This window comes from Ochotona princeps, chromosome 26, assembly GCF_030435755.1.
Source record: "Ochotona princeps isolate mOchPri1 chromosome 26, mOchPri1.hap1, whole genome shotgun sequence".
Taxonomy (NCBI): domain Eukaryota; kingdom Metazoa; phylum Chordata; class Mammalia; order Lagomorpha; family Ochotonidae; genus Ochotona; species Ochotona princeps.
Genome location: NC_080857.1, coordinates 25511036 through 25522681, shown reverse-complemented (window position 1 = coordinate 25522681; position 11646 = coordinate 25511036).

Below are 11646 nucleotides of genomic sequence, written 5' to 3'. Positions count from 1 at the left end.
TGTGATAATGGTTTTTATAAAAATGAGATTGGGCCACATACGATGTCTCAATTGGCTAATCTTCCCCTTACATGCACCCGGATCCCATATGGGCCTCAGTTCATGTCATGGCTACTCCACTTTCCCTGCTTGAGGCCTGGGAAAGCAGTCGAGGACAGCCCAAAAGCCTTGGGACCCTGCACCCACGTGGGAGACCCAGAAGAAGCTCCTGGCTTCGGATCAGCTCAGCTCTGGCAGTTGCGGCCGCTTGGGGAGTGAATCAGCAGACAGATCTTTCTGTCTCTCCTTCTGTCAATCTGCCTCTTAAAAAAATTCTAAAAATGACAACCAACATGTAGAAATGATGGAATTGGAAAATCACCACTTGGCAACCTTTAAGGTACTAATTTATTCAAGCAGGGATTATCCATAGATGACAAAAGCAATGGGTAGGAGCAGACATTTAGCGAAGCAGTTTAAGACTTGTGGATTCCATATCAGAGTGCCCTGGTTCAAGCCCCAGCTCTGGCGCCTGACTCTGGGTTCCTGCTGCAGACCCCGGGAGGCAGCAGGTCATGCCTCCAGTGCCTGGACTCCTGCCAGCCACGTGGGAGACCTTGACTGGGCTCCAGCTCTCAGCCCTGGCCTTGGCCCAACCCTGCTCTTCCAGGATTTGGGATGTGAACCAGCAGATGGGAACTCTGTTTCCGTGCCAAATAAATGAAAATCATTCTTTTTGAAATAGTGGGTACATGTTGATGAAACGCAGGATGTTCATATAATTTCAAAGCCAACCCTAGCCCAGCCCCAGCTGCTGCAGGTGATGGGAGCTCATGCCTTCTCTGTGTCTCTCACATACTTCAATGAATAAAATCTCCAAATTCATATAACATGGACTTGGGGAAAAAACTACTCTTCTGCCATAAGAGAAGAAGGTGCTTGCTCTGCCCAGGGCAAAGGAAGAGTTAGGCTGAGATGGCAGGTGCTAGTGCCTCTCTCTGGCCCTGCGGGTGGCGAGTGTGTCTCAGCAGGGGGCATGGTGAGGAGGAGGGTGTGAGTTCTGCCCAGGATTCCGTTTCCCGCGTGCCCCCTTGGCAATGATCTCTTCTGTTGTATTTGTCAGAAATGGGGCAAAATCATTAGCACTGAGTTCAAGCCTTTGTCCTAGCTGTTGCTGTCCGTGCTTGAGACATGGTGTTTCACGGCACTGTTCTGCGGGCAGGGATTCTGGCAGACGGCTACCATCAGTTCTGTCCTCATCGCTTCGATTGTTGTGGATAGGCACGGCTTCCAACACTCTGCTTTCCTCCAATCGAGAGTTGATGGTGTCGTGGGTGGGTCTCTTTTCTCTTACTTGAATCTAGGCTGACCACTGCTATGACTGTAACAAACAAAATGATTTCAAAGTAACACTGTGTAATTAAAAATGTATTTTAAAATGTATTTATTGACAGAGAGGAGAGATAGAAAGATCTTCCATCTGTTGGTTCACTCCCCAAATAGCTACAATGGCTGCAGCTGAGCAGATTTGAAGCCAGGAACCAGGAGCCTCTTCTGGATCTCCCACTGGGATGCAGGGTCCCAAATCTTTGGCCTATCTTCACTGCTTTCCTAGGCCACAGGCAGGGAGTTGGAAGGGGAATATAGCTGCTGGCACACAGGTACAAGGGGTGTCATGAACCGGCCCCTATATGCGGTCCTGGCGCTTACAAGAGGAGGATCAAACATTTGAGCCATTGTGCCCTCCCATCAGTAACTTCTAAGGCTGAGCAGCTTCCCATTTTTTTTGCTTGCAAACGCCAGATCCGGCTGGTCTGAGACTTCCATGTGACAAGACAGCCCAACCTGCCCAACACTCCCGCCCAGTTTCTACCAAGTATGTGTCACTTTGACACCACTGGAAAGTAAAAAAAAATAGAAATCCAAGTAGCACCACTGTGAAGTCAGGGACTGTGTGCAGCTTCTGCGATTTGATAAAACATCGAAAGAAAGGTTAGGTAGGTGGTGGAAAGAGTGATGGGGTGGAGGAAGCCAGGGCAGTTAGACAGCCGTGCTGTGACTTAGATGGAAACTCCCGTAGTTTCCTGGGCCCCCGCTGGGCGTTTTTCCTCCTGCACACGCACCTGCCTCAGGCAGCCTGCCAACAACATGCCCTCTATTAATAACCGCCGGAGTCCGGGCTCCTGTCAATTTCTTCAGAGTCAGACCTGTGGTTATTAAGTGAGTGGCCTTGGCAAAGCCTTACCTTCAAGTAGTATTTATGAAGTTCTCTCTTGCTTGAAGGAATCAGGAAATAGGGATCGCTCTCGTTTGGTTAATTCACAGTTGTATTCCTCCGCCAGGGCAGGACGCCCTGCCCACAGTGGGGACAGGATCTCCATCTGCCTGGGGCTCCTGGACTCCAGGGACGCAAGAGGTGGAGTTGGCCAGAGTGCACTGAGTGCATGTTCGGCCGCGCGCTGACGGCTTTGTGTCTGCCTCGTCTTTCACCCGCCTACCAGAAACAGTAATAATGAAATCCGTGTACAGTGCGCACTTGCTCTCCAGCTTTCCTTTTCTGTTGGAAACATCACTTTCCCTTCCCTTTGGGGCAGGTGGGGTACCTCCTCCAACCCTGGCCATGCGGTGGGGTGGGGCGGAGGAATGACCGGGGCATGGCCAATAGACATACTACGTTTTCCTGAGCTTGGGTCACATGGCCACATTTGGGTCTGTGACTAGGGGCAAGCCACAGAAGCTCATTTCTGGAACGTTTGCGGGAACCCGAGAGACAGACTGTAAGTTGCGGTTTGGCACTGCGTGGAGCCGTCTTCGCTGCCTCCCGAGGTCAACCTTCCCCAAGGGTGATAGCAACACACAGGAACGCAGAGCTCAGAGACAGAATCTGGTAGTTAATGTTGTCTTTTCACTATTTGGGTCAAGCTATTCCAGAATTTATAATTTTTTTCTTGCTTTAACAATATTTATTTATTGGGTCCGGTGGAATGGCTCAGTTAGCTAATCCTCCCCTTCAAACACTGGGATCCCAAATTGACACCAGTTTGTGTCCCAGCTTCTCCATCTTCCATCCAGCTCCCTGCTTGTGGCCTGGGAAAGCAGTCGAGGACGGCCCAATGCATTGGGACCCTGCACCTGTGTGGGAGACGCAGAAGAAGCTCCTGGCTTCAGCTCAGCTCACCTCCAGCCATTGTGGCCACGTGGGGAGTAAGCCAGCAGAGGAAGATCTTTGTTTCTTTTTCTGTAGATCCTGCCTTTCTGATAAAAGTAAATCTTTAAAAAATTGATTTACTTATCCAAGAGTCAGAGATAGAGAGAGCACTGTTTTCTACTGGTTCACTTCTCAAATGCCTGCAGCAGCCAGGATTGGACTGGGTCAGAGCTGGGAGCCAGGAACTCATTGCGTGTTTCCCACATAGGAGGCAGGCACCCACTGCTTGAGCCATCGCCTCCCAGAAGACATAGCAACAAGTAGCAGGGATCAGGAGCCGAGCCAGGACCAGAATCCAGGCTTTCTAATGTGGACCGCAGGCGTTCCAACCGTGGTCTTAACGTCAAGGCCACGTGCCTTCTCTGTTTCTGGGTGTTTTAGTTATTTGAGTTAAGAAAACCCTGCCCCACCCCTCCACCCTCTGAACATTTTTTTGAATTGAATTTCCCTACAGAGAAGGTGAGACGTGAGTGGGATTCATTTGAGACACATCAAAACATTTGTTGGAAAATGGATTTGAAAGTTGTGCCTTTTCTAAAAAAATTATTTCATTTTTATTGGAAAGTCAGATTAACAGAGAGAAGGAAAGACAGAGAGAAAGATCTTCCGTTTGCTGGTTTACTCCCCAAGTAGCCGCAATGGCCAGAGCTGAGCCGATCTGAAGCCAGGAGCCAGGAGATTCTCCTGGGTCTTCCATGTGAGTGCAGGGTCCCAAGGCTCTGGGCTGTCCTCAGTTGTTTTCCTAGGCCACAAGCAGGAGCTGGATGGAAGGTGGAGAAGCTGGGACATGAACCGGTGCCCATATGGGATCCTGGCGGTTGCAAAGTGAGGATTTAGGCACTAGGCTATTGCGCCGGGCCCAAAATAAATGCCTTTGGTGCCAAAAAAATTGAAATCCATGCCCAGTTTTCTATGATTGGCATTTTCCCTGAACTTTGTGAAGACTGTTAATGAGATCGGGACGCATCTCTTACTTTTCTAAGTGCAGTGCAGCTTCTGTGTCAGATTCCCACACCACGGCTGAGCTTCCCCACCGGTTCACACGGCGGCCAGAGTCTCTGCTGTTATACCCATTTGGTGGAAGAGGCGACTGATGTTCTGCAAGGTTTTGTGAGTCATTGCTTTGCATATGTGTAGAGTGCAACTTCTATTTGACTTTTTGGATTTTTAATTTGGGTGGGGGACATATCATTTGGATTTTTCCTTTATTAATTTTGAAAATATAATTTTATTTTATTTGAATAGCTGGGGCTGGGTCAGGCCAAAGCCAGGAGCCTGGGGCCAAATCTGCCTCTCCCACGTGGACCCAGGTACTTGAGTCATCACCTGCCAGGGTACACGTCAGCTCTAAGTATGTCCCAAGTGCCAATGTGAGCACATTTTTCTTTTCTTTTTTTTTCATACAAATTTTACTTTTGATGATGTTTACATAGTTGATTAGGGTGGGAAGGGTAGAGGATTAGGGGAAAGTGGGTGAAACCATTGTTTCTGAATTTTCTTCTTCCTGTGTCTGGAGGAAGGGGAAACATAGGCGAGGAATCCACCCTTGTAGCTACCCCCACAGGACTTGCACCCCATGCCCCCAGGGTTGAACATTTGCTGGTGGGTGCTGTGGCCCAGTCTGGCATGGCCTGTCTCAACCTGGCATTTGCCAGCAGGTGCTATAACCTGGCCTAGCCTGGTCTGTTCCTGGTTCTAGCACCTGCTAATGGATGCTGCAGCCTAGCCCAGCCCAGCCAACTCCCAGTCTCAGCCTTAATGTGATCTGGTTGGTGATGCGGCCTGCACCAGCCCATCCTGCACCTTGTCCTGGTTCTCAGATCTACCAGTGGGTATTATGAAATTGCCCAGCTTGCCTGCCCTCAGACATGAGCCACATGTATGCTGGTAGGTACTATAACCTGGCCTGGTCTGGGCTTCTCCCAGCCTTGGTTCTTGAACTCACCTGCAGGGACTGCATCCTGACAGTGGAGTTCCCCAAGCTCCTCTGTTAGGTCATCACCCAGAGGCAGATCTTGTGCATGCTGGTGGGTCTTGGCCCAGTCTGACTTAGTCCGCCTGCTGTCCTGGCAGAGAGAGTGGCTCTGTCCAATTGGCCCACACCCATTCTGGTTCTTATTGTTGGGTGTTATAGCCCAGCCAACCCTGGTTCATGCCCTGACACAGCTCTCAAGCGGCTCAGCAGGTGCTGAGACCTAGCCCAGCCTGTCCTACACCCACCCTGGCTCTCATGGGCACCAGCGAGTGTTGAAGTCTAGCCCAGTCTGGTGTACCCCTGACCCTATCTACAGCCGTGCTGAGGGACACTGCAGTCATGTTCATCTCAAATGCCTGCCTCCATTCCAGCTTTTGCTCCCACCAGTGGGAACCACCACCTAGCCGGAGCATCCCCTTAGCTCCCCAGTCAGGCCTGTTCTCAGCCACAGATCCGGTGCATGCCAGTGGTTGCTCTGACCCTGCTCAGCGTAATTCATCCCCTGTCACGGCCTTTACCATCAGATAATGCAGCTTGGCCTGTTCTGGCTCACCCCCAATCCCAACTCTCACTGGTGGGTGCTGCAGCCTAGCCCTGCCCAGTCTGCTCCCATACTTAGCTCATGCAAACCAGTAGGTGTGATAGCATAAACCAGCATGACCCATACTCCAGCCTGGCCCTGCACTGTTCACTCCCATCCAGAACCAAGCTACACACTTGCTAAAGGCTGGAGCTCCCTTGCCTCCCCTGACCTACACCCAGATTTTTTCTCTTTAGTCATATCCCTCCCCTCCTGATTGATGGGCCCATGTTCCCTAAAATTTCATAAGGGAAACCCGGCCTTTGGGTGCTCCCTCTAGCCTTGCTAGCTCTTCCTAGCCAGCCTGGGCAGTGGCATGGTCTACAGGTGTGTCAAGAGGACTTTTGCAACCCCTGGCTCCTGCTTGGGTTTAGGAGCTCAGCGTGGCACTGGGGTGGGGGTTGGTGGTACAGGGGAATAGGGTCCTAGCAGGAGCAAGGGCCTGTGTCCCCGAAGCCTCTGATTCCTTCCTTTGAAGGCGCCTCCCTCCACCCAGCACTGGCTCCCGCTATGCCCTGAAGGAAGGCCAGTGCAGCTCATTATCTGTTGATTTTCTCAAGTGTTGTCCTTGGTGTGGAAATCACCTCCAGGCACAGAGCAGGCAATTTAAAAACAATTAAAAGATAGGAAACAGGGGATTGGCAATGGCAGCTTGGAGAAATCAGCAATAAAATGCCTGTTTAAGGTTCACCCTGGGCTCCGCACATCACCTGCAGACAAGATGGCAGGGAGCGGCTGGCCCCAGCTGCCTCCTCCAGACTTCCCTTCTGGACTCTGTGTGACTCAGCTCCAGGCCAGCACCCGTTTCATCTGCTTCCCATGCCTGCTATTGGCTGCCTCCAGGAGGCACCGAGGCAGGCCTACTTGAAGTGTCCTGCATGGGGCCACCTGCTTAGCGGCCAGGATGTCACCCTCTGGTGACTCAGTAACACTGATCCCGGCTGGCATCCTCATAGCCACGAGAGCTGATCCTGCTAGAGGTTTCTCCTCCACTGAGGGGTGTATGCTGGCTCCTCCCTGCAATTTCTGCAGCTTCAAGAGATGGGGGATTCTAATCAGCGGGGAGGGAGCCTGGCAAAAGGAGACGCTGTGTTGAAGTAAAACTTGGAGATGAAGTTGAGGCTCCAGCTGCTGAGAATAATGGTGCTGTTGTTGATTGCCCAGACAGGTTTGCCCGCTTGGGTGATCCAGACTCTTGGTCCCCAGCTTTTTCAGTCCCTCTGTGACCCTGGGTGAATCACACTGCTTCCCTAGAATTTAGTTTTCCTCACTGGAAAAAGAAGCGACAAGTGTGGCCACCTCCCTTTTAGTACTCCATGGTAGATCTCTAAATGCTCACTAGCAAATACCAGGAGGTTTCTCGGAAGTTTGTGGAGCTTGGATTCGAAAGAGAAGCTTATTGTTTTGGTACAAAATGCACTCTCCATTGGGGCCCACCTTCCTCATGGGGTTAGGCAGCCCGCCTTCTCCATGGAGGTGCCCGGGTTTCATGCCCAGCTCTGGAACCTGATTCTGGCTTCCTCCTACCACAGATCCCAAAAGCAGCAGAGATGGCTCAGGGGTCACATCCCTGCCACCCACATGGGAGACCTGGATAGCATTCTATTCCTGCCTCTGGCCCAGCTCTGGTCCAGCCCCAGTTGTTACCTCCCAGGCATTTAAACCAGGGAGGTAAACCAGTAGATGAGAGCTCTCTCTATGTTATGTCTTTGTCTCTTGGATTAAAAAAAAAAAGTTGAAATGCATGCATTTTTCATGAATTATTATTTTAAAGGAGTATTATTATTATTTTTTAATTTGAAAAGCAGAGTTACAGAGAGGGAGAGAGAGAGAAAAATATCTTCCATCTGCTGTTTTACTCTCCAAATGGCCACAATGGCCAGGGCTGGGCCAGGTGGATGCTCAGAGCTTCTTCCGGGTCTCCCTTGTGGGTACAAGGCCTGAACTTGGCCATCCTCCACTGCTTTCCCAAGTGCATTATCAGGAAGCTGGATCAGAAATGGAGTAGCTGGGACTCGAACTGGTGCCAGTATGGGATGCTGGTGTCACAGGAGGAGGTGCACGGTGCTACACCACCATGCTGACCTCTTCCATGACCTTTCGGAAGGTGCCCTGTATGCATGGATTTGTTACCAGGAAAGCTTGGTTTTTTCCTCAGCTTAGTCAGGAATTGATTGCAGACAGAGAAATTTTATTTGCAAAGTGACCACATTAACACAGAGAGAAGAGGAAAGAGGGAGGGGGTGCTTCTTGAAAGGAAAGAGGAGAGACATCAAAGGTTTTTGGAAGAGTCTTGGGATTTTAAGTGTTCCCTGATCCCTCCTGTCTGCGCAGGAACCTGCAGGAAGACATTCCCCATTGGCGGTCTCTCAACCAGTGGGAAAATGACTGGGGGCTTCTTGTGCCACTCACTTGAAGGTGTGGTCAAGATTTTAGCAGGCTTGGACGATCTCAGATTTAAAATTCTTTCTTGCACTAGAAATAAACAGATCTATTAATTTCATTTTCTGTGACTCTTTGAAGATCCTTCTATTTATTTACTAACTTCTCTCTGCCAGGCACCTGAAGGATCTTTTAAGAAACAGTCGAGGGTTTCAATGTCATGTGTTTGTCTCTGGTGGCCATGGTTCAGTCACTTCCCCATGGCAAGGAAGACACAGCCTTTGGATGCGTGTGAAGGATATTAATTTTTATGCACCTGGTTTTTGTCATGCACAAAGACAAACATGTTATGTGCTAACACAGATATGGGGCACAAAGTCAAAGCAGTCACTTAAAAGGTGAGAAACTGAACGTACACTCACACACAGGGGCATGGGCTGCCCCACATCAGGAAACATCTGTGAGGTACAGACGGTGGGCCAGAGAATTTGCCAGAAGGAGAAGGGGTGTGGGAGGGGAGACAGACGATCCCGAGCAGAACCCCTCCGATGGTCAGGGTGCTGCCTCTCCAGGATTGAAGCTACCTAGAATTCTCTGGCACCTCTCTGAGTTCCATGGGATTTTCCATATTCATATTTTCTGTTCTCTTTCTCTTTCCTTCCTTCCTTCCTTCCTTCCTTCCTTCCTTCCTTCCTTCCTTCCTTCCCTCCCTCCTTCCTTGTAAAAGATTTATTGATTTTTATTGGAAAATCAGATTTGCAGAGAGGAGAGACAGAGACAAAGCTCTTCCATTAGTTCACTCCTGAAGTGGCCACAATGGCTGGAGCTGAGCTGAGCTGAAGCCAGGAGCCTCCTGGATTTCCCATGCAGATGCAGGGTCCTGAGGGTTTGGCCCATCCTCTACTGCTTTCCTAGGCCACAGGTAGGGAGCTGGATGGGAAGCAGAGCAGCCAGGACATGAACTGGCACATGTATGGGGTCCCAGTGTATGGAAGGCATGGGTTTTAGCCCACTGAGCCATCACACCGGGCCCCAATGTCCATATTTTCATGATATCCCTGCTCAGGTCCTGGATGAAGCAGTTGCATTTTACAAAAGGGGGCATTTTGTTTGGCAAGCAGGATAGAATCACATGGGGCGGTGGATGGCAGGTACTTTCAGTGCAACAAACCCTAACCAGCTTCTTGTTTCATTTTGACTTGGTTATGCATTCATCCATTACCTCCCTCCTCTCGCCCCCTATACCTCCGGTGTCACTGGGTACCTTTGGGTTCCCTTTTGCAGTCTCATGCTGGGCCTCCCAAAGCCGCACTCTGCCTCTCTAGGCAGTGATGTGGTTTGCTGCCCACACTCACATGGCCCCGCCATCCCTCACCCTGCTCAGTGTCCCCCTGGCTGCCTTCATTTCTTCCCAAGCTCTGGTTTATTTATCTGTGTTCTCTGCTCCGTCACAGTCCAATTGCAATCTGCTTTTTCTTCCTCTCTACCCCCTTCGCTGAGCGAACACGGGCAGTCAGCATTGCGGGCAGGGAAATTCTCGGGTTGCCTTTTGTCTCATGCCTGAACAGGAACTCTCAGAGGTTTTGCAGAAGAACCACATTGTCCTGCAGCCCAAACCCAGGAGCTGTTTGCTGAATGCTTATGGGACGCCCACTGCGGTGGTAACTCTTAGGAGACTTCTGATGTTGTGGGTGAGAACACACTGAGGTGTGTGGGACAACAGATCCCTGAGTGTCAGCCTGACACATCCGTTAGAGACCAGCATGTGTGGGACTTAGATGCCTTCACACGCACTCACTGTGGAAGCTGACGAGCGTCCTTGGAGCAGGCCTGGGTAAATGCGGGTAGAAGTCAGGGTCCTCACCTTACACATCAGTAGAGTGAGATGCAGAGAGCAGAGCTGCTCCCCGGGCTCCCCACAGCCAGGGCAACCAGCTGAGCCATCCCTGCAGCTCCACAATGTGCATGCACAGTACACCAGCCTGGGCACAGGCTCTGCTGGTAGGCTTGGGAAGGATGGGGTCTGGGAAGCGCTGTTTTCCAGAGCCATTTCCCAGAACTGACCATAGGGAGGGTTCAGCTTTTAAGAAAAGATAATAAAACATAATAAGTACAAATCTAAATAATACAATACAAAATAGGAGCGCTTCAGAGGTCTGCAGACAATGGACTTAAAAATGTATTTATCTTGGAGCCAAAATATATTAAAATCATGTCATTTCTTTCTTTTTTTTTTTTGAAAGATTTTTTTTTTATTTTTATTACAAAGTCAGATATACTGAGAGGAGGAGGAGCTGCCGGGACCAGAACCAGCGGCCACATGGGATCAAGGCGAGGACCCTAGCCACCAGGCCACGCTGCCGAGCCCAAATCATGTCATTTCTTCACAGAGCACATTTTCTGTGATTTTTTCTTTTTCTTCCTCCCTCCCTCCTTCTCTCTGTGTCTTTCTTTTTAAGACATTTATGTGGAAGGCAGAGTGACACAGGGAGAGGATAGAGAGATAAATCTTCTATCCACTGATTCATTTCCCAAATGGCTACAACGATTGGTAAGATAAGGTGTCTGAAGACCTAAGAGGCACATAGGGCCAGGTCCCCTGCAGAATGAGGAAACGGGGAGTCCCTTTGAACGCGTATAAGCTGGGCCCAGTGCAGTAGCCTAGTGGCTGAAGTCCCTGCCGTGCATGCGCCAGGATCCCATATGGGTGCTATTTCATGTCCCATCAGCCCCATCCTATCCAGCTCCCTGCCTGTGGCCTGGGCAAGCAGTGGAGGACGGCCCAAGTCCTTGAGACCCTGCACCCGTGCGGGGGACCTGGAGGAGGCTCCTGGTTCAGCTCGGGCCTCTGTGGCCATTTGGAGAGTGAACCAGCAGTGGAAGAGCTTTCTCTCTCTGTCTCTCCTTCTCTTTGTAAATCTGGTTTTCCAATAAAAATAAGTAAAATATTTTGAAAAGAAAAGAAGAAGGTGTGCGTGCTGCTTGCTTCCCCCCAGAAAGCTGTTTTTGGAAAGGCCAAATGCTGACGAGAGGGTGGCTGGGTCCCCACTGCAAGGTGGCAAGGGGAAATCTCTCAAGGAGATGTAAAAAGTTCCCCCCAAAGCTGCGTTAGCCAGATCAGAAGTGCCGGGTCTGCATTCCAGCGCCGTCCCAGTCTCAATGAGAAAAGCAAGGAAGTAGAGTCCACCCTTCTGCGCTTTCAGCTCATCATAACAGAAAGAAGTTACTAATCACACTCTTCTGGGGGCTTTTTTTTTTTTTTTGAGCAAACTAGACAGGATTACAATTCCCACCCTTTGATGAGTTCTGTTCCTATCCTCTGATTATTAACTGCTCTTCTATTTTTTTTTTCTCTCCCTAAAGTTGTGCTTAAAAAATTGGATCCTTGGGGCCCGGTGCGGTTAAAGGCCTTGCCTTGCACGCACCGGGATCCCATATGAGTGCTAGTTCTAATCCTGGCGGCCCCGCTTCCATACAGCTCCCTGCTTGTGGCCTGGGAAAGCAGTCGAGGACAGCCCAAAG